Below are 26,503 nucleotides of genomic sequence, written 5' to 3'. Positions count from 1 at the left end.
GTGCATATATTAGTAACTGCATATTTAGCGCAAATGTACGCGAAGAGAGCAGCCATTTGAAATTAATTTTCTGAGTAGCTCTTGGGGCTTTGCAGGCTGTTCTCTAGGGTTCCACAATGCCTACTTTCACTGCAACCATCGATTTTGGAAAAATACTGCAGTCATTTATACAGGTGATTAAGCTTTCCAATCAGTTTAAATAGATTGCAATGTATGTCATCATTGAAATGGACTTATAAGCTTGTGTATTGTCACGTACCGGTTAAAGCTTCACATTGTAAAAATGTTTTAAAAAAAATATAGTTTATTGATGCTACAATTATAAAGTGTAAACTTATAACATTTCAAACGTCCATCTGCTTAATTGGCTGTCCTTAGCCAGTAATTTATTTTCTGATGTTTTTTTTAACCATGTTTAACCAATAAAATGTATGTAAAATAAATGTTTGCAAGTGCCTTTACTTCATTAATCCACAATACACAAATACATACAGTATACAGTGTACAGTAGGTAATCAATTACCTTGTTTTAAAAAAACGATTTTCATTTTTAACCTATTACGTTCAAACATTTTATTTAGTGATATAAAGTAACAACCCACAGTTACCTTGTTTATTTACATTACCTTGTATTTTTCTTTGTCAGTGTACCATGTGTGCCTAATTCATATGTTCTACAAAACATTGTAAATTACGTTGACCTTGCAAAATAAACTCGTGGAGAACAGTACTATATACTGTTTGCAAACATATACATGCCTTATAACTTATACCAATGTCAAACATAAACACATTAAAAGGTATTAAATGGCTTTAAAAAAAATGCATTGAAAATGTGTGCAAGACATAGATTTACTGAATGAGTTGTTGGAGAACCAGAGGGTTTGGCTTACAAATCTAGCGAAAATGAAGGGTACATCTTAGACATGCATGTTCACCATTTACAGTGAAAGGGGTGGCAAAAAATGCAGCTTGGATAGGCGTGCCTGCACCACGAGTGCACATAGCTGGTCATTCCGAGTTGTTCGGCCGCAAGCTGCTTTTAGCAGCTTTGCACACGCTAAGCCGCCGCCTACTGGGAGTGAATCTTAGCTTATCAAAATTGCGAACGAAAGATTCGCAATATTGTGAAAATACTTCTATGTGCAGTTTCTGAGTAGCTCGAGACTTACTCTGCCAGTGCGATCAGTTCAGTGCTTGTCGTTCCTGGTTTGACATCACAAACACACCCAGCGTTCGCCCAGACACTCCTCCGTTTCTCCGGCCACTCCCGCGTTTTTCCCAGAAACGGTAGCATTTTTTCACACACCCCCAGAAAACGGCCAGTTTCCGCCCAGAAACACCCACTTCCTGTCAATCACATTACGATCACCACAACGAAGAAAAAACCTCGTAATGCCGTGAGTAAAATACTTAACTGCATAGCAAATTTACTTGGCGCAGTCGCACTGCGGACATTGCGCATGCGCATTAGCGACTAATCGCTCCGTTGCGAGAAAAAAATAACGAGCGATTAACTCAGAATGACCCCCATAGTGGTCAGATGTAGCCATGAAGAGTGTGGCTACATCTGTAGGCTTGCAAGTTAAGGTGCCATTTTGTGTGGGATACATGGCCAAATGTAGTACTTGGACTAAAAAACAGGAAGAAGAAGAAGGAGGAAATTATTAAAACATAACTTTTAATTACTTCTATAAAAAATTTTTTGAGTATCCAAGGATGAAGACGTATAAAACAGATATTAGTAATGTTAATAATTCATAATAATTATAATACCCAGTGGTCTGCGGTCAGCATGTATATATGACAGAAAATGACATAAAGCTGAATACTATCTGATTGTCCTGCTAATATAGACCGACCAAATTAATTAAATCAGGAATTAATTATATCTATAATTAGTTTAACCATTTGTGAGGCATTCTCTCCACCTACATTCTAGATTTGAATACTTGTAATACAATGTTGCTTGCGTATTCAGGGATTCTACTTTGCAACTTTATTGCTTTGGTCTAATCCAAATGATCAAATGTTAAACTGATGGTACAATAATACTTATAATCTTCTTGTTTGCAACATTGTTATTAACCCTGCAACTTTCCATTTTGTTAAATATATTTTCTATACAGGATTGTTTGTCGAACGTGTCCTGCACATACAATACTTTTCAATATATTTTTTTACAACAAAACTGTATATAAATCAGTAATTTTCCACCCAATACCTTCTCTGTGGACTCTCATCAATGATTCCAGGGTCATTATACCTCAGAGCTAAAGCTCAGTTGCGCATACATTAACCCTGGTCCAACTCTGACAGTAGATCTGTCCTGCACTTCCTTCAATCTTGAGTAGGTGACCATGACTCCAGTCTAATCCTTCCTTCCATGGCTTAATTGTCCTGATTTATTCTATCTCAACTTTAATCTGCTAGGTGAACTCTCATCAGTGATCCCAGAGTCACTGGCAATGCAGTTTATGTACTACCATACTACAATGTAAACTCCTGATCTTGGAAGCTCAGCAGTGGTAGGCTTGGTCAATACTTGGAGGGAGACCTTCTGGGAATATCAATTGTTGAAGAAACTTCTGGGACTCAGATTACTCTGCTCACTCTGCTCCTAAAGGCCTGTATTCACGGGCAGATGTGGGGAGAGATGTATGCTGAGCGAACCGCTCAGCACACATCTCTCTCCCCACTCAGCACAGCGCGATGTGTGTTGAGTGTGTGGGGGGGGGGAAGCGCTCATTTCACCCAGCGGGTGTAATGGCTGAAAGTAAAAAATGCCATGCGGCAACCAATGTCCTCAGCGGGACCGTTCCCAGAGTTCCTGGATACAAGTGATGGAGATGCCCAGCTTCAGCTCCCGGCTCACCTCTAGAATCATTGGCAATATCCACCAAAGCCAAAGTTCTCATGGTACTCTGTGTGGCAGCAGTAGAAATGAGAACACTTACAAATACAGCAGCAGGTGCAGTTTTGCTGGATGTCTCAGGTTTAAATCCACAGTGAAACCCAGGCAGGTAATCCTCTTTTCTGCATGTGTATATAAATTTATATGTTCACAGCTGGTTGTGTCATTTCATAATTTTTTATTAAATATATTATATATTGTTTAAAAATAAATATCATTATACAGAGTATGAACAGTGGTACATTGTACTTTTTCCCCATATCAGACTATGGGAGATATTTACTAAGCAGTGATAAGAGCGGAGATGTGAGCCAGTGGAGAAGTTGCCCCATCAACCAATCAGCAGCTCTGTATAATTTTATAGTATGCAAATTATAGATGTTACTTCAGTGCTAATTGGTTGCCATGGGCAACTTCTCCACTGGCTCACTTCTCCGCTCTTATCACTGCTTAGTAAATGTCCCCCTATGTACTGTATATGATAAATTATAATAGCGCAAACCTCTAAATACTAAGCAGGTATTGGAGATACCTGCTACAGTCCTTCCTTGTAACATTGCAGTAATATTTAATGTTTGTGGCTTGCACCCAAGAAGAGGAGTTTTGGTGGATATACAGTAGCCACAAATATCATTTGATAAATGGGCAACACAGTATGTATATTTTTTCTTTTTTTTCCCCCACAATGGCCCTCATTCCGAGTTGATCACTCGCTAGCTGCTTTTAGCAGCAGTGCAAACACTAGGCCGCTGCCCTCTGGGAGTGTATCTAAGCTTAGCAGAAGTGCGAATGAAAGGATCGGAGAACTGCTCCAAAAAAAGATTGTGCATTTTCTGAGCAGCTCGAAACTTACTCCTAGCTAGCGATGACTTCAGACTGTTCAGTTCCTGTTTTGACATCACAAACACGCCCTGCGTTCGACATGACACTCCCCCATTTCCCCAAACACTCCTGCATTTTTATCGGGCACGCCTGCGTTTTTACACACACTCCCTGAAAACGGTCAGTTTCCGCCCAGAAACACCCACTTCCTGTTAATCACTCACCGATCAGCAGTGCGACTGAAAAGCGTCGCTAGACCTTGTGTGAAACTGCATAGTTTTGTGTGAAAGTACGTCACGCGTGCGCACTGTGCACCATACGCATGCACAGAAATACCGAATATTTCACCTAATCGCCGCGCTGCGACCAAAAGCAGCTAGCGATCAACTCGGAATGAGGGCCAATATGTAGATATTTAAGAAACTAACAGAAATGTTGCAATCCGATAGCAGCTGCAGCAGATGCAGTAACACCTGATTGGCATGGCTGCCTGTAGTAATGTTTTGATTTATTGATTTATTTTACCACAATTATGTCTTTGTGTTATGTTTTTGACTTTAAGTTTATTTTGTCAGTAAAGCTTTAAAAAAAATATATTCTATCTATCTATCTATCTATCTATCTATCTATCTATCTATCTATCTATCTATCTATCTATCCATCCATCCATCCATCCATCTATAATGTAAAACTTGTATGTATATAAAACAATTAACCATCAAACAAACTTATCTGTTGTGTTTCATGGCTTAATAATTTGGTTACACCTAATTAAGTAGTTAGAGTAGGATAAGTAGGTAGTCAGTGGGTTAGAATATAGAGGGAAATTAACTTATAGATAGTACTGATGCTCTGTATATTGGGGTTGCTATTGCATACGCATCTGCGTTCACATTTGCTTCACAATTTAAGGACACTTAGGTAGCCCAAATTACCTCCTTTAGTTAGCACTTTTGTCTCCTGCTGTATGTCCATTGTTTGGGTGTGAATGCATTATGGTATGTAAAATTGTTATTAATTGCAGAATTTTGTGTCACTTATCGCACTAGTGAACCATGCTGAATTTCCCTCATTGGGGAGTATTCAATTAGGTGCCGTTTTTTGACAGACACTACTTCGACAGAGGTAATTGAATTGCAGGCATTTGCACCCCTTTTTTAATCTATTTTTGCCCATGCCGTTTCACCTTTTTTTTTTTGGGTCAAATCGGCATGGGCGAAAATTGCGCCTAAAATGGGCAAAAACACCTGCAAATTTGCCAAATCTCGTGTTTCACCGGCGAATTTGCTGATACACGTGTTTTTTTTGCCAGTGGCGGATTTGCCGGATTTTTCAGCTAAGTAAAAAAAAATGACTATGACTTATGTAAGGTATGTTCCTGCGCACTCTGGCTACTGCCTTTAGTGGGATCCTACCCTAGTGTGTCACCACACACACCTGGGAAAACTTACAATAACAAACAGTGGGATAGGAACCCGCTGGTGGCGCAAACACTGTGCGGTTACCGTGATGAGTTGCCGCAATGGTCAAATGTCCATGAGAGAACGTTGGGAAAGTCCAGAAACTTCTTATAAGTGGTTCTCATATAGATCCAAGTCCATAAGGTAATATGTGGTATACAGAGATTCAATTGAGATCCCAGAGTCAGTGGATAATAAGGAGGTGACTTCTTCCAGGATTCCTTATTCTGTAGTGACTTTAGGGGTGTGTTTCTATCTGTAAAGGTTCACCCTGGTGATTGAGGGAAAAGGAGGCTCCTCACGTGTGCTTACTTTAAAGTACCCCAGAAAAAACCTATAAAGGTTTCTTTAAAGCCTCTGAAAGTGAAGTCTCTTCCACCCGGTACAAGTGTATCACGGATAATCTCATGCAATCTTTATAGAAACAAATGCTCACATTCGTGCTTACTTTGAAAGATGCCGTTCTTCCATATAACGGTTTCTTTTCCAGTAGGCCATCCTTCCATCTTCATACACTTCCTGGCTTCGTATTAGGCTCGGTATTAAGCATAAACACGAAGGGATGTGTGAAGGTTCATATAAATTTATTGTAAAATTACTTAAAAAGCCAATTTTGGTAGTAAACCACAAACAGGAAACCAATAAAACAGATGGAATACAGCACAGTACGACAGTGACATAAGATGTTAACCCGGGACATTTCACCGCTAAACTGGCTGGAAGAACTGGTAACAGTGGTGTTCCAAAATCTCACATACTCCACCAACGCGTTTCAACTAGTTAGTCTTTGTCAAGGTGCATGTGAGCTGTTCCATACCCTCTATTTATACCTGGTATGGTGAAGATATCCGCCCCTTCCTGGGCGGGATAATATTAAAACAATTACCACTGTTTTCTAGATAAAATGTACTTATAAGTATATATTAAGACAAGGGACAAGGATGTGATCCTGCCACTGTACAAATCATTGGTACGTCCGCACCTGGAATATTGTGTTTAATTTTGGGCACCACATTATAAAAAAGATATTGGTGAACTCAAAAGAGTTCAAAGGCAAGCTACTAAATTGATTAAAGGGTTAGAGACACTGGAGTACGAGGAAAGGCTTACCAGATTAAATATTTATACACTGGAAAAGAGGCGTCTAAGAGGAGACATTATTAGTATCTTCAAATATGTAAAGGGTCATTACAAGGAATTAGGAGGGGATTGTTTATTAAAAGAACTCTGTATAGAACACGTGGGCACTCGCTGAGGCTAGAGGAGAGAAAATTCCATACACAACGTAGGAAAGGGTTCTTCACGGTAAGGGCAATAAAGATTTGGAACTCCCTGCCGGAGAAGGTAGTAATGGCGGACTCTGTAAATGCATTTAAAAGCGTATTGGACACATTTCTAATCAGAATCATAATCAGCTTTTTACTTGCGTATACTAGGAATACAACAGCCAAGTAGGTAACAGGTAAGCAGGTGTGTGTGTGTGTGTGTGTGTGTGTGTGGGGGCAAGTAAAGTTACACAGATAGGTATACCGTAGGGACATAAGTTAGTTACATGTACGTCTAGTCAGTCAATGTTCAGGAGTTCAGCAGGCGGACCGCTTGGGGAAAGAAACTTTTGAGGCTTCTGGTGGATCTGACGGGGACAGCCCTGTAACTCCTGCCTGAAGGAAGCAAGTTAAACATGCTGTGGCCGGGGTGTAGCTGGTCATTTACTATCTTCATTGCCCGCTTTTTAGCTCTGAACAAGTACAGGTCCTGGACTGAGGGAAGGTCGGCCCCGATGATCTTCTCTGCGGTTCTGACCACCTTTTGGAGCCTTCATCTGTCCCTCGCGCTGGCGGAGCTGTACCATACGAGTATCGAGGAGCACAGTACCGACTCCACAATCGCGGAGCAGAAGAGGAGCAGAAGCTTCTGTGGGATGTTGAACTTCCTTAGTGCCTGATGAAGAACAACCTCTGCTGCGCTTTCCCAACAGTGGCGTCAGCGTTGGACCCCCATTTAAGGTCCCTGGAGATTGTGGTCCCTAGAAACTTGAAGGAGTCCACTAGCGATACCACACTGTCAGCAATCGTTAGCGGAGGTGCACTAGATGACTTCTTCCTGAAGTCCACTATCATCTCGACAGTTTTGAGGGGGTTGAGCTCAAGGTTGTTGTGGATGCACCACTGGGCCAGCCGGTCTACTTCCCGTCTATAGGCCGATTCGTCCCCATCCTTGATGAGGCCGATGACGGTGGTGTCATCGGCGAATTTGATGATCCTTACTGATTGCGCCTCTGAGGTACAGTCATTTGTGTACAGGGAGAAGAGCAGGGGTGAGAGGACACAGCCCTGAGGGGCCCCTGTACTAATGGACCGCGCTTGAGAGGTGAATTCCCCCGCTTTCACCACCTGTGTCCTATCTGTCAGGAAGTCTATTATCCAGGAACAGGTAGCTTCTGGGACCCCTAGGCGAAGTAATTTGGGGTGGAGGATGCTGGGGACGATTGTATTGAAGGCCGAGCTGAAATCGACAAACAGGACTCTCGCGTAGGTACCGGGAATGTCTGGGTGCTGTAGAATGTAGTGCAGGCCCAGGTTGACTGCATCCTCGACACACCGATTCGAGCCATAGGCGAACTGCAGGGGGTCCAGTTGGGGGCCAGTCACAGTTTTCAGGTGATTCAAAACCAGACGCTCGAACGTTTTCATGACCACAGACGTCAGTGCTATCGGCCTGTAGTCGTTCAGGTTCGTGATAGTGGGTTTCTTGGGGAACAGGACTATAGTAGACCTTTTGAGGCAGGAAGGGACTTTCTGTAGCTCCAGCGATTTATTGAAGATCTTGGTGAATATGGGGGCGAGCTGACCTGCACATGCTCTTAGGGCAGATGGTGACACTCCGTCAGGACCCGGAGCTTTCCTGGTTTTGGCCCTTTTAAACAATGCCTCCACCTCTTCTTGGGTGACATGCAGTGCCTGGGGTTGGCCGTCGGTGTTCGGGGCATCGTAGAGGTGATTGTTTGGGTTGCAGGGGACTTCTTTTGCGAACCTGCAATAAAAGTGGTTCAGTTCATCTGCAAGGTCTTGGTGCATGGCGGTGGACTTTGATGTTTTCTTATAGTTGGTTATGGATTGCATTCCTTTCCATACAGATACGGGGTCATTGGTGGAGAGATCGTTTGTCAGCTTGTCCGAGAACCGCTTTTTTGCTAGCCTGATTCCTTTAGTCAGAGAGTTCCTAGTATGGTTGTATAGTGCTCTGTCACCGCTGCTATAGGCCTCCTCTTTGGCTCGACGAAGTTGCCTGAGCTGGGCATTGAACCAGGACTTGTTGTTGTTGTAAATGCGGTAAGTCTTGGTAGGTACACACATGTTCTCATGGTAGCTGATGTAGGATGTGACAGTGTCTGTCAAGTCATTCAGGTCGGTTGCCGAGGCTTCAAAGACCCCCCATTCCATGCAGTCAAAGCAGGCCTGGAGCTTCATCTTGGCCTCATTGGTCCATTTCTTAACAGTCTTAACGACAGGCTTAACTGCTCTCAGCTTCTGTGTATAGGTAGGGAGTAGGTGGACGAGGCAGTGGTCAGATAAGCCGAGTGCAGCACGCGGGATAGACCGGAAGGCAGACTTGAGGGTAGTGTAGCAGTGATCAAGGGTGCGCCTTCTCTAGTGGGACACATGACTTGTTGTTTGTACTTAGGTAGCTCCTTGCTCAGGTTAGTTCTGTTGAAGTCACCCAGTACTATAAGCAGAGAGTCTGGGTGTTTTTGTTCTATGTCAGATATACATATGGCCAGGTGGTGCAGGGCTTCATTCGCGCAGGCGAGGGGGGGGATGTACACTCCCACAAGGACAATTGAGGCAAATTCCCGGGGGGAATAGAAGGGGTTGCAGTTGATACTCAGCATCTCCAGGTGAGGGCTGCATGATTTGCCTATGGTCGTGACATTGGTGCACCATCCGTCGTTGATGTAGAAGCAGATGCCACCACCCTTCGTTTTTCCTGAGAGAACCTTGGAGCGATCGGCCCTGAAGAGACTGAAGCCCGGCAGAGACATCGGGTTATCCGCAATATGGTCGTCCAGCCACGTCTCCGTGAAGCAGAGGATGGATGACCCTGTAATGCCTGACCCTGCGCTGCCCAGAAGGAGGGACAATTCGTCGAACTTGTTTGCCAGTGAGCGCACATTCGAAAGCAGGATCGCGGGAAGTGCAGACCGGTGCCCTCGCCGCCGCCACCTCGCTAGGGCGCCTGCGCGACAGCCTCTCCTCTGAGTCCAGGTCCTTCTACTAGGGCCGACATGAGGGCCTTCATCATTCTCTTTCCGGGGCCGGTGATCCATCCGCCAGTCGCCACCTGGGCTGCGGGGGGCGCGGCAGCTCCATCATCCACTTCGTTGTCCACAGCGTCTGCATCCTTGCCACACAGGGCAGCGAGGGCTGCAAGGGCCGCTGATCCACCCGCCGATGGGCCCGAACGTGTGGTAAGCACCTCGGGAGCGCTCCAACTTAGGAGGGCTTCCCTGCTGTATTTGGTCACCGGTGGGGTAGACAAGGGCAAGGGAAAACAAGGGGAAACAGGTATTTTGGCTGAGCCGCGTAGCTCCGAGGCAGCCATCTGCGGCGCCATCTTAGATTGTAATCGCTATAATCGTTGTTGCTGTAACCTATTGCTGCTCCTTAATACAATGGGTATATTTGAAACAAGTGATACTGTAAATAAAATAACTGCTTTTTCTGTTGCTGATTTAGTCAAACCTAAAAGCAGCCTTGTGGTGAGGTGTTAGAATCCAATTCCTGTTGTGTAGGTGTGAAAGATCTCAGTGTGAGAGGCCTTTGAAGTAAATTTCTTGTGGGGGTAGTGATAACATGTGTCCTTTGGAATGGCTCTTGCAAATTGAAGTGAGCAGTGACCGTTCAGTTATTCAGAGCCTGAATATGCTGTATATTAGTTGATTAATGCAAGAAGTCAGTTATTTTTTGCTCAGAGAACAGAGGTGAATGATGTCTAAGTGAGAGGCTGGATGGAGCCAAATATAGGTTGTAGTTCACAGTACCTTGTCTGGGATGTCCAATGCAGAGCACAGTAGATTCCAAACTGAAGGACTTCTAAGTGAAGAGTTGCAGAGGTTTCAATCTAGTGTGTATCTCAGCGCAGTAATGCAATCCGTTGGTTTTGATCAGATGTCCGCGTAGAGTAGAACAAGTTAAAGGTAAGTCCTTGGATATTTACTATGATTTATAGGTCAGTTGTGGTGAATTTCAGCTGTTTTATGGAGATGATCAGGAGCATGCAAAAGGTGATGCAGCCATCTTGGTGTTATAGTGTGTGGTAACTGAAAAAGGTATCCAAGACTATAGCATTTAATATATTGACATTAAATATCTGTGAGTGATACAAATTATAGTTATCAATTTGTACTAAAACCATTACTTAAGCAGGTACATTATAATGTGCACAGCTTAGTATATATTATAGATTGAACCCGATGAGCATTTTGCCTCTTTTCAACCTCATTAACCGTGTTACTATGTTACCTTTGCCTGGCTAAAACTGGGCACATCAGCTAATAATAATAATAATAACAATAATAATACTAATAATAATAATAATAATAATAATAATAATAATAATCCAACACTACTGCTACTAATAATCAGGGGCACTAGAGGGGTTGTGATCTGGTGCCTTGGTGCCTGACATGCCTCCAAGATGGTATGGTCAATAAGTGATAGCACAGTATGTAAGGAGGGCTCTGATATTCCTAATAACTAAGCCAAACACCAAGTATCTGGGCCCAAAAATATCTTGATGGCTCTGCTAATTATACATTGCTTTGTATTTGTCATTATTATTATTATTATTATTATTATTATCCTTTATATTCAGAAACAGTATAAACAAAATTAGAAAAAAGAGACTGTACAGTAAGAAACATTGCAAAACATGGACTACAAGGTTCATAAACATTGCTGCTTTAGCAGTTATAGGCCCTCATTCAGCACGGATTCCAATTGCAAATAATCGTCCAAGCGATCAATGGCAACACTGTGTGCATGCACGCAGAACGTACTGCGCATGAACAAGCTAATATGTTGACTGTGAATGCATTAAAACTGCTACCATAAAAGTAGCAAACTGCAATAGCACAAAAGTGTTGTTTCGGGGTGTGGCCGAATTACGATTGCTACAGTGGGTGTTCATGTGGGCATACGCAGGTTCAATGTGGGGGTGCATATATTAGTAACTGCATATTTAGCGCAAATGTACGCGAAGAGAGCAGCCATTTGAAATTCATTTTCTGAGTAGCTCTTGGGGCTTTGCAGGCTGTTCTCTAGGGTTCCACAATGCCTACTTTCACTGCAACCATCGATTTTGGAAAAATACTGCAGTCATTTATACAGGTGATTAAGCTTTCCAATCAGTTTAAATAGATTGCAATGTATGTCATCATTGAAATGGACTTATAAGCTTGTGTATTGTCACTTACCGGTTAAAGCTTCACATTGTAAAAATGTTTTATAAAAAAAATAGTTTATTGATGCTACAATTGTAAAGTGTAAACTTATAACATTTCAAACGTCCATCTGCTTAATTGGCTGTCCTTAGCCAGTAATTTATTTTCTGATGTTTTTTTTTAACCATGTTTAACCAATAAAATGTATGTAAAATAAATGTTTGCAAGTGCCTTTACTTCATAAATCCACAATACACAAATACATACAGTATACAGTGTACAGTAGGTAATCAATTACCTTGTTTTAAAAAAACGATTTTCATTTTTAACCTATTACGTTCAAACATTTTATTTAGTGATATAAAGTAACAACCTACAGTTACCTTGTTTATTTACATTACCTTGTATTTTTCTTTGTCAGTGTACCATGTGTGCCTAATTCATATGTTCTACAAAACATTGTAAATTACGTTGACCTTGCAAAATAAACTCGTGGAGAACAGTACTATATACTGTTTGCAAACATATACATGCCTTATAACTTATACCAATGTCAAACATAAACACATTAAAAGGTATTAAATGGCTTTAAAAAAAATGCATTGAAAATGTGTGCAAGACATAGATTTACTGAATGAGTTGTTGGAGAACCAGAGGGTTTGGCTTACAAATCTAGCGAAAATGAAGGGTACATCTTAGACATGCATGTTCACCATTTACAGTGAAAGGGGTGGCAAAAAATGCAGCTTGGATAGGCGTGCCTGCACCACGAGTGCACATAGCTGGTCATTCCGAGTTGTTCGCCCGCAAGCTGCTTTTAGCAGCTTTGCACACGCTAAGCCGCCGCCTACTGGGAGTGAATCTTAGCTTATCAAAATTGCGAACGAAAGATTCGCAATATTGTGAAAATACTTCTCTGTGCAGTTTCTGAGTAGCTCGAGACTTACTCTGCCAGTGCGATCAGTTCAGTGCTTGTCGTTCCTGGTTTGACGTCACAAACACACCCAGCGTTCGCCCAGACACTCCTCCGTTTCTCCAGCCACTCCCACGTTTTTCCCAGAAACGGTAGCGTTTTTTCACACACACCCATAAAACGGCCAGTTTCCGCCCAGAAACACCCACTTCCTGTCAATCACATTACGATCACCACAACGAAGAAAAAACCTCGTAATGCCGTGAGTAAAATACCTAACTGCATAGCAAATTTACTTGGCGCAGTCGCACTGCGGACATTGCGCATGCGCATTAGCGACTAATCGCTCCGTTGCGAGAAAAAAATAACGAGCGAACAACTTGGAATGACCCCCATAGTGGTCAGATGTAGCCATGAAGAGTGTGGCTACATCTGTAGGCTTGCAAGTTAAGGTGCCATTTTGTGTGGGATACATGGCCAAATGTAGTACTTGGACTAAAAAACAGGAAGAAGAAGTAGAAGACTCTTTTTTGGGTGCACCCAAAGATTGATTCTAAGAGGAAATTATTAAAACATAACTTTTAATTACTTCTATAAAAAATGTTTTGCGTATCCAAGGATGAAGACGTATAAAACAGATATTAGTAATGTTAATAATTCATAATAATTATAATACCCAGTGGTCTGCGGTCAGCATGTATATATGACAGAAAATGACATAAAGCTGAATACTATCTGATTGTCCTGCTAATATAGACCGACCAAATTAATTAAATCAGGAATTAATTATATCTATAATTAGTTTAACCATTTGTGAGGCATTCTCTCCACCTACATTCTAGATTTGAATACTTGTAATACAATGTTGCTTGCGTATTCAGGGATTCTACTTTGCAACTTTATTGCTTTGGTCTAATCCAAATGATCAAATGTTAAACTGATGGTACAATAATACTTATAATCTTCTTGTTTGCAACATTGTTATTAACCCTGCAACTTTCCATTTTGTTAAATATATTTTCTATACAGGATTGCTTGTCGAACGTGTCCTGCACATACAATACTTTTCAATATATTTTTTTACAACAAAACTGTATATAAATCAGTAATTTTCCACCCAATACCTTCTCTGTGGACTCTCATCAATGATTCCAGGGTCATTATACCTCAGAGCTAAAGCTCAGTTGCGCATACATTAACCCTGGTCCAACTCTGACAGTAGATCTGTCCTGCACTTCCTACAATCTTGAGTAGGTGACCATGACTCCAGTCTAATCCTTCCTTCCATGGCTTAATTGTCCTGATGTATTCTATCTCAACTTTAATCTGCTAGGTGAACTCTTATCAGTGATCCCAGAGTCACTGGCAATGCAGTTTATCTACTACCATACTACAATGTAAACTCCTGATCTTGGAAGCTCAGCAGTGGTAGGCTTGGTCAGTACTTGGAGGGAGACCTTCTGGGAATATCAAGTGTTGAAGAAACTTCTGGGACTCAGATTAATCTGCTCACTCTGCTCCTAAAGGCCTGTATTCACGGGCAGATGTGGGGAGAGATGTATGCTGAGCGAACCGCTCAGCACACATCTCTATCCCCACTCAGCACAGCGCGATGTGTGCTGAGTGTGTGGGGGGGAAGCGCTCATTTCACCCAGCGGGTGTAATGGCGGAAAGGAAAAAATGCTGTGCGGCAACTAATGTCCTCAGCGGGACCGTTCCCAGAGTTCCTGGATATAAGTGATGGAGATGCCCAGCTGCAGCTCCCGGCTCACCCCTAGAATCATTGGCAATATCCACCGAAGCCAAAGTTCTCATGGTACTCTGTGTGGCAGCAATAGAAATGAGAACACTTACAAATACAGCAGCAGGTGCAGTTTTGCTGGATGTCTCAGGTTTAAATCCACAGTGAAACCCAGGCAGGTAATCCTCTTTTCTGCATGTGTATATAAATTTATATGTTCACAGCTGGTTGTGTCATTTTATAATTTTTTATTAAATATATTATATATTGTTTAAAAATAAATATCATTATATAGAGTATGAACAGTGGTACATTGTACTTTTTCCCCATATCAGACTATGGGGGATATTTACTAAGCAGTGATAAGAGCGGAGATGTGAGCCAGTGGAGAAGTTGCCCCATCAACCAATCAGCAGCTCTGTATAATTTTATAGTATGCAAATTATAGATGTTACTTCAGTGCTAATTGGTTGCCATGGGCAACTTCTCCACTGGCTCACTTCTCCGCTCTTATCACTGCTTAGTAAATGTCCTCCTATGTACTGTATATGATAAATTATAATAGCGAAAACCTCTAAATACTAAGCAGGTATTGGAGATACCTGCTACAGTCCTTCCTTGTAATATTGCAGTAATATTTAATGTTTGTGGCTTGCACCCAAGAAGAGGAGTTTTGGTGGATATACAGTAGCCACAAATATCATTTGATAAATGGCCAACACAGTATGTATATTTTTTCTTTTTTTCCCCCCACAATGGCCCTCATTCCGAGTTGATCACTCGCTAGCTGCTTTTAGCAGCAGTGCAAACGCTAGGCTGCTGCCCTCTGGGAGTGTATCTTAGCTTAGCAGAAGTGCGAATGAAAGGATCACAGAACTGCTCCAAAAAAAGATTGTGCATTTTCTGAGCAGCTCGAAACTTACTCCTAGCTAGCGATGACTTCAGACTGTTCAGTTCCTGTTTTGACGTCACAAACACGCCCTGCGTTCGACATGACACTCCCCCATTTCCCCAAACACTCCTGCATTTTTATCGGGCACGCCTGCGTTTTTACACACACTCCCTGAAAACAGTCAGTTTCCGCCCAGAAACACCCACTTCCTGTTAATCACTCACCATCAGCAGTGCGACTGAAAAGCATCGCTAGACCTTGTGTGAAACTGCATAGTTTTGTGTGAAAGTACGTCACGCGTGCGCACTGTGCACCATACGCATGCACAGAAATACCGAATATTTCACCTAATCGCCGTGCTGCGACCAAAAGCAGCTAGTGATCAACTCGGAATGAGGGCCAATGTGTAGATATTTAAGAAGCTAACAGAAATGTTGCAATCCGATAGCAGCTGCAGCAGATGCAGTAACACCTGATTGGCATGGCTGCCTGTAGTAATGTTTTGATTTATTGATTTATTGAATTATTTTACCACAATTATGTCTTTGTGTTATGTTTTTGACTTTAAGTTTATTCTGTCAGTAAAGTTTTAAAAAAATATTCTATCTATCTATCTATCTATCCATCCATCCATCCATCCATCCATCCATCCATCCATCCATCCATCCATCCATCCATCCATCCATCCATCCATCCAGTAAAACTTGTATGTATATAAAACAATTAACCATCAAACAAACTTATCTGTTGTGTTTCATGGCTTAATAATTTGGTTACACCTAATTAAGTAGTTAGAGTAGGATAAGTAGGTAGTCAGTGGGTTAGAATATAGAGGGAAATTAACTTATAGATAGTACCGATGCTCTGTATATTGGGCTTGCTATTGCATACGCATCTGTGTTTACATTTGCTTCACAATTTAAGGACACTTAGGTAGCCCAAATTACCTCCTTTAGTTAGCACTTTTGTCTCCTGCTGTATGTCCATTGTTTGGGTGTGAATGTATTATGGTATGTAAAATTGTTATTAATTGCCGAATTTTGTGTCACTAATCACACTAGTGAACCATGCTGAATTTCCCTCATTGGGGAGTATTCAATTAGGTGCCGTTTTTTGACAGACACTACTTCGACACAGGGTATTGAATTGCAGGCATTTGCACCCCTTTTTTAATTTATTTTTGCCCATGCCGTTTCACCTTTTTTTTTTTTGTCAAATCGGCATGGGCGAAAATTGCGCCTAAAATGGGCAAAAACGCCTGCAAATTTGCCAAATCTCACGTTTCACCGGCGAATTTGCTGATACACGTGTTTATTTTTGCCAGTGGCGGATTTGCTGGATTTTTCAGCTAAGTAAAAAAAAATGACTATGACTTATGTAAGGTATGTTCCTGCGCACTCTGGCTGCTGCCTTTAGTGGGATCCTACCCTAGTGTGTCACCACACACACCTGGGAAAACTTACAATAACAAACAGTGGGATAGGAACCCGCTGGTGGCGCAAACACTGTGCGGTTACCGTGATGAGTTGCCGCAATGGTCAAATGTCCATGAGAGAACGTTGGGAAAGTCCAGAAACTTCTTATAAGTGGTTCTCATATAGATCCAAGTCCATAAGGTAATATGTAAAAAAACACAAGTGGTATACAGAGATTCAATTGAGATCCCAGAGTCAGTGGTTAATAAGGAGATGACTTCTTCCAGGATTCCTTATTCTGTAGTGACTTTAGGGGTGTGTTTCTATCTGTAAAGGTTCACCCTGGTGATTGAGGGAAAAGGAGGCTCCTCACATGTGTGCTTACTTTAAAGTACCCCAGAAAAAAACTATAAAGGTTTCTTTAAAGCCTCTGAAAGGTGAAGTCTCTTCCACCCGGTACAAGTGTATCACGGATAATCTCGTGCAATCTTTATAGAAACAAATGCTCACATTCGTGCTTACTTTGAAAGACGCCGTTCTTCCATATAACGGTTTCTTTTCCAGTAGGCCATCCTTCCGTCTTCATACACTTCCTGGCTTCGTATTAGGCTCGGTATTAAGCATAAACACGAAGGGATGTGTGAAGATTCATATAAATTTATTGTAAAATTACTTAAAAAGCCAATTTTGGTAGTAAACCACAAACAGGAAACCAGTAAAACAGATGGAATACAGCACAGTACGACAGTGACATAAGATGTTAACCCGGGATATCTCACCGCTAAACTGGCTGGAAGAACTGGTAACAGTGGTGTTCCAAAATCTCACATACTCCACCAACGCATTTCAACTAGTTAGTCTTTGTCAAGGTGCATGTGAGCTGTTCCATACCCTCTATTTATAATTGGTATGGTGAAGATATCCGCCCCTTCCTGGGCGGGATAATATTAAAACAATTACCACTGTTTTCTAGATAAAATGTACTTATAAGTACATTTTATCTAGAAAACAGTGGTAATTGTTTTAATATTATCCCGCCCAGGAAGGGGCGGATATCTTCACCATACCAGGTATAAATAGAGGGTATGGAACAGCTCACATGCACCTTGACAAAGACTAACTAGTTGAAACGCGTTGGTGGAGTATGTGAGATTTTGGAACACCACTGTTACCAGTTCTTCCAGCCAGTTTAGCGGTGAGATATCCCGGGTTAACATCTTATGTCACTGTCGTACTGTGCTGTATTCCATCTGTTTTACTGGTTTCCTGTTTGTGGTTTACTACCAAAATTGGCTTTTTAAGTAATTTTACAATAAATTTATATGAATCTTCACACATCCCTTCGTGTTTATGCTTAATAGCGAGCCTAATACGAAGCCAGGAAGTGTATGAAGACGGAAGGATGGTCTACTGGAAAAGTAACCGTTATATGGAAGAACGGCGTCTTTCAAAGTAAGCACGAATGTGAGCATTTGTTTCTATAAAGATTGCATGAGATTATCCGTGATACACTTGTACCGGGTGGAAGAGACTTCACTTTCAGAGGCTTTAAAGAAACCTTTATAGTTTTTTTCTGGGGTACTTTAAAGTAAGCACATATGTGAGGAGCCTCCTTTTCCCTCAATCACCAGGGTGAACCTTTACAGATAGAAACACACCCCTAAAGTCACTACAGAATAAGGAATCCTGGAAGAAGTCACCTCCTTATTATCCACTGACTCTGGGATCTCAATTGAATCTCTGTATACCACTTGTGTTTTTTTACATATTACCTTATGGACTTGGATCTATATGAGAACCACTTATAAGAAGTTTCTGGACATTCCCAACGTTCTCTCATGGACATTTGACCATTGCGGCCACTTATCATGGTAACCGCACAGTGTTTGCGCCACCAGCGGGTTCCTATTCCACTGTTTGTTATTGTAAGTTAAAAAAAAGGCACGGGCATTGAATAGATCGAATCTAAAAACTGGGAAAAAGTGCATACTGTAATTGAACACCCCCATAATACCTACATAAGTGAGAGAAGGAAAAGCACCCTGCTTCTGAGAGCTTACAACCTAAAGCAGAGTGGCAGACAGACAGTGGTGACATAAAAGAGAAGGACATTGAGCTAGGAGCATAGAGCAATGGGTTAGGATTAGAGCTGGAAGACCTTGACAAATATTAGGGTATTGAGACCACATGAGAAGCTTTTAAGAGAGTTGGAGATTATTATAAGGGGAGGGAAAGAGTTCCAATTGGAGGAATGAGCATGGGTAACATCTTGGAGGTGGGAATGGGAGGAAGTAATTAGTTGGGAGAAGAGGCGTCATTCATTTGTGTAGTCGAAGTCGGTGGGTGGGCGTTAGTGTGAAGGGAGATGATGTAGGAAATGTAAATATTAGAGGATTGGGTTATAAATTTGTAAGTGAGTGTGAGGAGTTTGAACTGGGATCTGAAGGTGAGGGGAAGTCAGTGCAGGACTTTTAGGAGAGGGGAGGCAAATGCGGTATGTTTGGAAAAGAAGATGCGCCAAGCAGCAGCATTGTGAACAGCTTGGTGCGAGAGGGGTGGGAGACAGAGAGGAGCTTACAGTAGTCCAGTCTAGTTATGTCCAGTGAGTGGATGAGGATCCTGGAAATATTTTTGATATGGAAATGCACAGAACTGCAGAAGGTACTGAATGTGTGATCTGAAGGAGAGGGAGAAGTGATGGATATAATTCCAAGACAGCGCACTTGTAGGCTAGAAAACATCATAAATAGAAATTGAAGTAGGTGAGGCTATTTGTGAGGGTCAGAAGACTATCAGCTCAGTCATAGACATGTCAAGTTTAAGACAGTGCTGGAACATCCAGGAGGAAAGCCATTAGCATAGAGATGTTGGAGAAAAAATAGCTAATGAGCTCACCTAAAGAGGATGTATACAAGTAGAATAAAAGAGGTCCAAGAAAAGAACCTTAGGGGTCATCTACAGGTAGTAGAAGTGGGGGATAAGTGGAATCATTGGAGGAGACATATGAAGATTGGTGGAGGGAGTTAAGGAATTGCATGAGTAGAGGGTGGTCTATGGTGTCAAAAGCAGAAAAGTAGTCAAGGAGAATGAGCAGAGAGTAGTTTCCCTTGGATTTGAAGACAAAAAAGTAATTGCTGACTTTAGTGATATCATTTTCTGTCTGACACAGACAGAAATGGGTCAAGCAGGGTGTGGGAGGAATAAAAGCTTTTAAGATGTTTGTAGACAATCTTCTCAAGGAACTTGGAGGCAAAGTGAAGGCGATAGATGGGGTAATAATTAGAGAGTGTATTGTACTTTAAAATGTTCTATAAACCTTATGCTATATATATATATATCACAGAGGAGAAAGTAGAGATGAACAAAATTGAAGCAGAATTTCTGTCAAATATTCACAGAGTTAAGACAATCCAATCTTTGAGTTCTGCTCTTGCATCGTCATTCTGCGTATGTCCTTTCACGCTACAGTGTATCTTTGTAAAGTCCACATTTTGCTAAATGTACAGTATGGTTTATAAAAACAGATAGACTAAAGAATGGGGTATATTTACTAAGGTCCCGATTTTGACCGAGATTATGTTTTTTCTTCAAAGTGTCATCTCGGGAATTTACTAAACTCAAATCACGGCAGTGATGAGGGCATTCGTAATATTTTGGAAGTCCTAGGAAAAAATTACGAATCAATACACCATCGGTCAAATACGCCTGCAATTTGGTAGAAATCAGTCATTTACTAAAAAGTGCAAATCACAAACACTGCCGACAATAGCCAAACACTGCCGTGCTGAAATACAATTCGTGAAAAAGTGCTAAAAAAACCCAGACCTGCTTTTTTTTCCCGTGTTTGGATAGGCATGCACGGATCCATGAGATCCGTGCATGTTTTTCAGTGGGAAGGGGTGGGAAAGTGTTATTTAAAAAAAAAATGCGTGGGGTACCCCCTCCTAAGCCAAACCAGCCTCGGGCTCTTTGAGCCGGCCCTGGTTGAAAAAATATGGGGGAAAAAATGATAGGGGTTCCCCCATATTTAAACAACCAGCACCGGGCTCTGCGCCTGGTCCTGGTTCCAAAAATACGGGGGACAAAAAGCGTAGGGGTCCCCCGTATTTCTGAAACCAGCCCCGGGCTCCACTAGCCAGATACATAATGCCACAGCCGGGGGACACTTTTATCTAGGTCCCTGCGGCCCTGGCATTACATAACCAACTAGTCACCCCTGGCCGGGGTACCCTGGAGGAGTGGGGACCCCTTCAATCAAGGGGTCCCCTTCCCTCAGCCACCCAAGGACCAGGGGTGAAGTTCGAGGCTGTCCCCCCCATCCAAGTGCTGCGGATGGGAGGCTGATAGCCTTTTTGCCAAAAAATGAATATTGTTTTTAGTAGCATGGATTCTACATGGAGAAGAGGACCGACCCTCGTGTGAACATAGGTAAGTGTGTGTATATGGAGGTGTGGATGTATGTATTAAAGTTTTACTTTCAAGGTGTGTGTCTTATGTTTTTATTGGGGTATTTTTTTAGTAGTAGCACTACAGGTACCAGCGGGCCCAGTTTTCCACCGCATGCTGGTACTTGTGGTTCTCCAAGTACCAGCTTGCGGGGGAGGCTTGCTGGGACTTGTAGTACTGCTACTAAAAACAATATTCATTTTTTGACAAAAAGGCTATCAGCCTCCCATCCGCAGCCCTTGGATGGGGGGGACAGCCTCGGGCTTCACCCCTGGTCCTTGGGTGGCTGGAGGGGGGGACCCCTTGATTGAAGGGGTCCCCGTTCCTCCAGGGTACCCCGGCCAGGGGTGACTAGTTGGTTATGTAATGCCAAGGCCGCAGGGACCTAGATAAAAGTGTCCCCCGGCTGTGGCATTATGTATCTGGCTAGTGGAGCCCGGTGCTGGTTTCAGAAATACGGGGGACCCCTACGCTTTTTGTCCCCCGTAATTTTGGAACCAGGACCAGGCGCAGAGCCCGGTGCTGGTTGTTTAAATATGGGGGAACCCCTGACATTTTTTCCCCCATATTTTTTCAACCAGGACCGGCTCAAAGAGCCCGAGGCTGGTTTGGCTTAGGAGGGGGGACCCCACGCAATTTTTTTATTTTATTTTAACACTGATTTCAATTTTTAAAAGGTGCACAATGAAGCCCAGCACGGATCTCTCAGATCCGGCCGAGATTCATTGTATTAAAGTCGGCAGTGTTTTACAAGTCACTCACGTAAAACACTGCAAAAAAAAACTGAATGACATCGACATCGGTAAATCCGAAAATGCAGAATACGACAGCTTAGTAAATTAGTCGTAATAAATTAAAAAAGTTGCAACTTTACACTTTCGATGTCATTCGTGATTGAACTTTGACCTCAGACGGGAAAATACGAATTTTAGTAAATATACCCCAATGTGTCAATTCCATCTCCTGTGCAGTGTGTAAGGGAATAATAAAGGAGATGGGTATGACATGGAAAGCTAAACATCAAATTATGCTTGCAAAACATGCTCAATTCCGCACCCAAGTGAAGAAACAGTTTTGAAAATGTTATTAATCTTGAGTAATTAGCAAATATTAATGTTTCTAAAATGTAAATAAAAATAATGGATGATGCAGAGTAGACGCAGGTCATTATGTAATGGATTTTGTGCATTTTCACTCTCTCCATTTGCATCTGAAGCAGCTTATTTGGATGGCAAAGGGGCATAACCATGTAAGCAAAGTTTAACAAGTGTATGTCAATGGTTTGTCATCAGAACTGTAGGCTATGCAGAGCTGTGTGTAGGCATACATATGCCAGTTTTCTGATGCACCTCTTTCATCAGAGACAGGACCGGTTCTAGATCAAGCAGGGCCCATGACAAAAAAAATTATTTGGCACCTCCTCAATACAAAAGATTAACCTATCTCAGTTTAAGCATAATGATATGTAGTGAAGGCATGTTTCAGTTCACTAGTATTAGCGTTTTGCTTTTTTGTAACTAGATTGTGTAGTTTATCGTGCATTTTACATCTTCATTCAATAATAGTGTACTAGGGACCTGATTCAGAAATGTATGCAACCCCAGTGGTCTGAATAACTCTTTGATGGTGGGTTGACTTCACTTTAACCACCACTACTATTTTCTATACCCTAAATTATATCACTGACCCCACTATACTCTAAACTTTATTTACCTCTCTATACCACTGAGAAGGGGTGTGGATACACAATAGTATACCCAATTCAAATTGTGCCACACAGTATTACAACCTTATTGACATTACACCGAACAATACTACTCTTAATAAATGTTACGCCAAACAGTAGAGCTCCTTATACACCTTACGCCACAAAGAAGAATTCATTATACACATTACACTACACAGTAGTTCTCCTTATACACATTATTCCACACAGTAGAGCTCCTTATACACCTTACACCACAGAGTAGAGCTCCTCATACATGTTACGCCACACAGTAGAGCTCCTTATATGTGTTATGCTACACAGTAGAGCTCCTTATACACCCTTACACCATATATAGTAGTACTCCTTATGCACATTATGCCACATAGTAGTGCTCCTTATACACGTTATACTACACAGTAGAGGTACTTATACGTGTTACACCACACGGTAGTGCTCTTTATAAATGTTATGCCACACATCAGTGCTCTTTATACACATTTTGCCACACAGTACAGTAGTGCTCCTTATACACATTACGCCACACAGTAGTGCTCCTTACACATGTTAAGCTACACAGTGGAGGTACTTATACACGTTACACCACATAGTAGTGCTTTAAGATGCACTTGCTGCCCCTTGTAAAATGTGCAGCCTAACCCTTATAAGATGTGCAGTCTCACCTTTGTAAAATGTGCAAGCTTTAATCGGAGCAAGCTCATTCTGTGCATGCAGCATGGAGGAAAGATGCTACAAATTGGCAAACAATCTTTGTAGGGCTGAGATGTAATGGCCCGGAGCAGCGACAGGCTAATTCAGGGACCAGGCAGTCACCATCAGCCAAAGTAGCACAAGGTGCTCGGCAGAAGGTGGCTCTAAACCAGCAGCCCTTAATGCAGCAAGTCAGCAATGAAGCCACAGGAGCTTGGAGTGAGGAGCCGCCGGCAGCAGCAACAGAGTGCAAAGTGCCTGGGCCGACAGGAAGCCCCAGCACAGCTGATCAAGAGGCCTAAGAACAACCTGTCAGCGGCAGCCGCACAGGTTGGTCAGAGTGTGAGGCAGAAGCTGCATTGAGTTTGGGGAACTGGCAGTGGGAGGCTGTCGGCAGCATACAATGAGTCAGTGTGATTCAATGTAATGCTAGCAGCTGTGGGCCCCTTCACTATGGCGGGTCCCGATGCAATGCACCCCCACTAGTGTGCCACTGGGTGATAGCAACACAGAGCAATGAGGAGAAAGTACGGAGCATGAGGAGCCAGGGGAAGGCAGCATGGACCAGGAGGCAGGATGGAGCAGAGGTAGCAGCTATTGGCAAACACTACGGTGCCATACACTTCATGAAGTGGGCAATTTGTAGGAAGAGGCATATGATGATGCATTATGCATCATTATGGCACCTCTGATCCAACTTTGCAGGCTGGTGAACATCCTTCTTCGAAGTCCCTGCACATTTTAAATCTACCCCAAGTGCAGTGCCTAAGGATTTTGCCAAGTTGCAGAGTTACTTGCTGTGTTTAGTTTTGCTTCCAACTAGGGCACAAATAACACACATATTTTAGGAACAAGTCCGCAAGTCCGCCAATCACCATCCATGTTGGAGTGTCAAAGTAGCTCATTACATCTTTCGCCACATGGCAAAGGATAGGTGTATATACTGTATCTGTAGTCCTAACCATGTATATTCACATTTTGTTATAACGAAGTCAAAATTTGAAATGATCTAATTAATTCCCTTACAGAATATACATTTATTCTAGGTGTTCTTCCAGGAATCACATAATTTTTTTATCACTGGCATTCATATTAAAATATCTGAAGAAAATGTTTTAAAAATAATTGTGTTAGTAAATCCTGAAAATATAGAGTTCTTGGGAGGATGTAGTTATTAAAATGACATATTGTGGTTATAAGACTTTTGCCATAAGCAAAATATCACAAGGAATTAAATTTTTGCTCACTTTCCCTAATGTAAAACTGCAAGAAAACAAGAGCAGTGCAGGCTGATAACAGTCTATTCTACCTGCCAGTCTCCTGCACTAAGAGACATAGGGCCCGATTCAGACCTGATTACTGCCGTGCATTTTCTCACAGCGGGTGATTATCGAACTACTGTACATACATATGCACCGCAAAACAGCGATAGGATGGTATGAAAATTTCAATTGCATGGCTTTTTGCAAGGTGATTGACAGGAAAAGGACGTTTGTGGGTGGTAACTGGGCATTTTCTGGGAGTGTCAGGAAAAACGCAGGCGCTACCAAGCGTTTTCAGGGTGGGTGTGTGACGTTAGCTCCGGCTCCGATCAGTCTGATTTCTACGCAATGGAGGAGTAAGTATTGAGTGATGCACAGACTGCACATAGGGGGTCATTCCGACCCGATTGCTCGCTGCAGTTTATCACAGCGCAGCGAATGGGTCGGAACTGCGCATGCGCCGGCACATGGCCGATGGCCGATGGCCAAAGGCCGTTGTTTCCTAGCGATCGCCTCTGCCTAATTGACAGACAGAGGCAGTCACAGAGCGGGAGGGGGCGGCACGTTATGGGTGCGCGGTCCGGCCAACGCAGACGTGGCTGGACCATGTGGGGGGTGGGCCGCAGCGGCTGCGTGATGTTACATGCAGCCGCTGCAACCAGGGGCAGCGATGATCAACTCTCGGCAAGCCGCAGGAGCTGCGCTGGCCGCGAGTTACTCCACAACTACAAAAGCGCGATGCTTTTGTACTTGTGCGGGAAGGGGGCCAGACTGACATGAGGGCGGACTAGCCCTGTGCTTGGCATTCCCCCGCATGTCAGGGAAGATGATCGTAGCTGTGCTAAATTTAGACTCAGAATGACCCCCATAATCAGAAAAACATTCGATAGTGAGTGTGATGCGAACGGTTTTGAAGCTGTCCACTCACTGAGGGGAATTTTCACACAGTGTACACATGAAATCGCACACTTGCACGGGGTGAATTTACATTCCCCCTTGGCGGCGACTATCTGGTCGCAGGACAGGGTAATTTGAAGCAAAGTGATCAGGTCTGAATTAGGATACAGTGCAAGTTGGATACAGTGGAGGCTACAATGCAGGCTAGATATAGTGAGGGACACTGACTGCAGGTCAGATACAGTGCAGGTCAGATACAGTGCTGGATGGATACAGTGCAGGATACATAGTGCATGTTGGATACAGTGCAGATCGGATACCACGTGGGTTGGATATAGTGCAGGTTGCAGTGTAGGTTGGATACAGTGCGGTCAGATACATTATGGGTAGACATATCAGATGTAGTCTAGGAGTAATAGTGAATTTAGCGTGACAGGAGGCAGGAGGATCATCCCGATGCCCCAGTGGTGTCTGTGAGGATGATGGTGATGGACAAAACGCTCTCTCAGTGCTGGTCAGCCTATTAATTTCAATGGGACTTTGAAAATGGTGCCCGAATCCAAAATCCACAAGATCTGACACAGGAAGATGACGTTTTGCCTCATTATCGAATCTGAGGCCAGCGGGCAGATCCGAGTCCCGGCTGAATCCACATGGATTGGGTAATTTTGGCTGGGCTCGGCTCTCATCTCTAATACAAATATAAAGTACTTTATATTGTAATACACACAGAATCCACAAGTATAAAGCGCTCAGTGCTGTCTCACATAACAATACTCAATGTCCAAATGAGAAAGTGGATCAGTCCCAAATATCCAACAGACTCCTCCTCAAATGTGTCTCGCTGTTCCAATATGGGATAGCCTCCTATTCCTCGGCGTGT

The sequence above is a fragment of the Pseudophryne corroboree genome, chromosome 6 (genome assembly GCF_028390025.1).
Source record: "Pseudophryne corroboree isolate aPseCor3 chromosome 6, aPseCor3.hap2, whole genome shotgun sequence".
NCBI classification, from domain to species: domain Eukaryota; kingdom Metazoa; phylum Chordata; class Amphibia; order Anura; family Myobatrachidae; genus Pseudophryne; species Pseudophryne corroboree.
The sequence above is the reverse complement of the archived record's forward strand: the minus strand, read 5'-3'. Positions refer to the sequence as shown.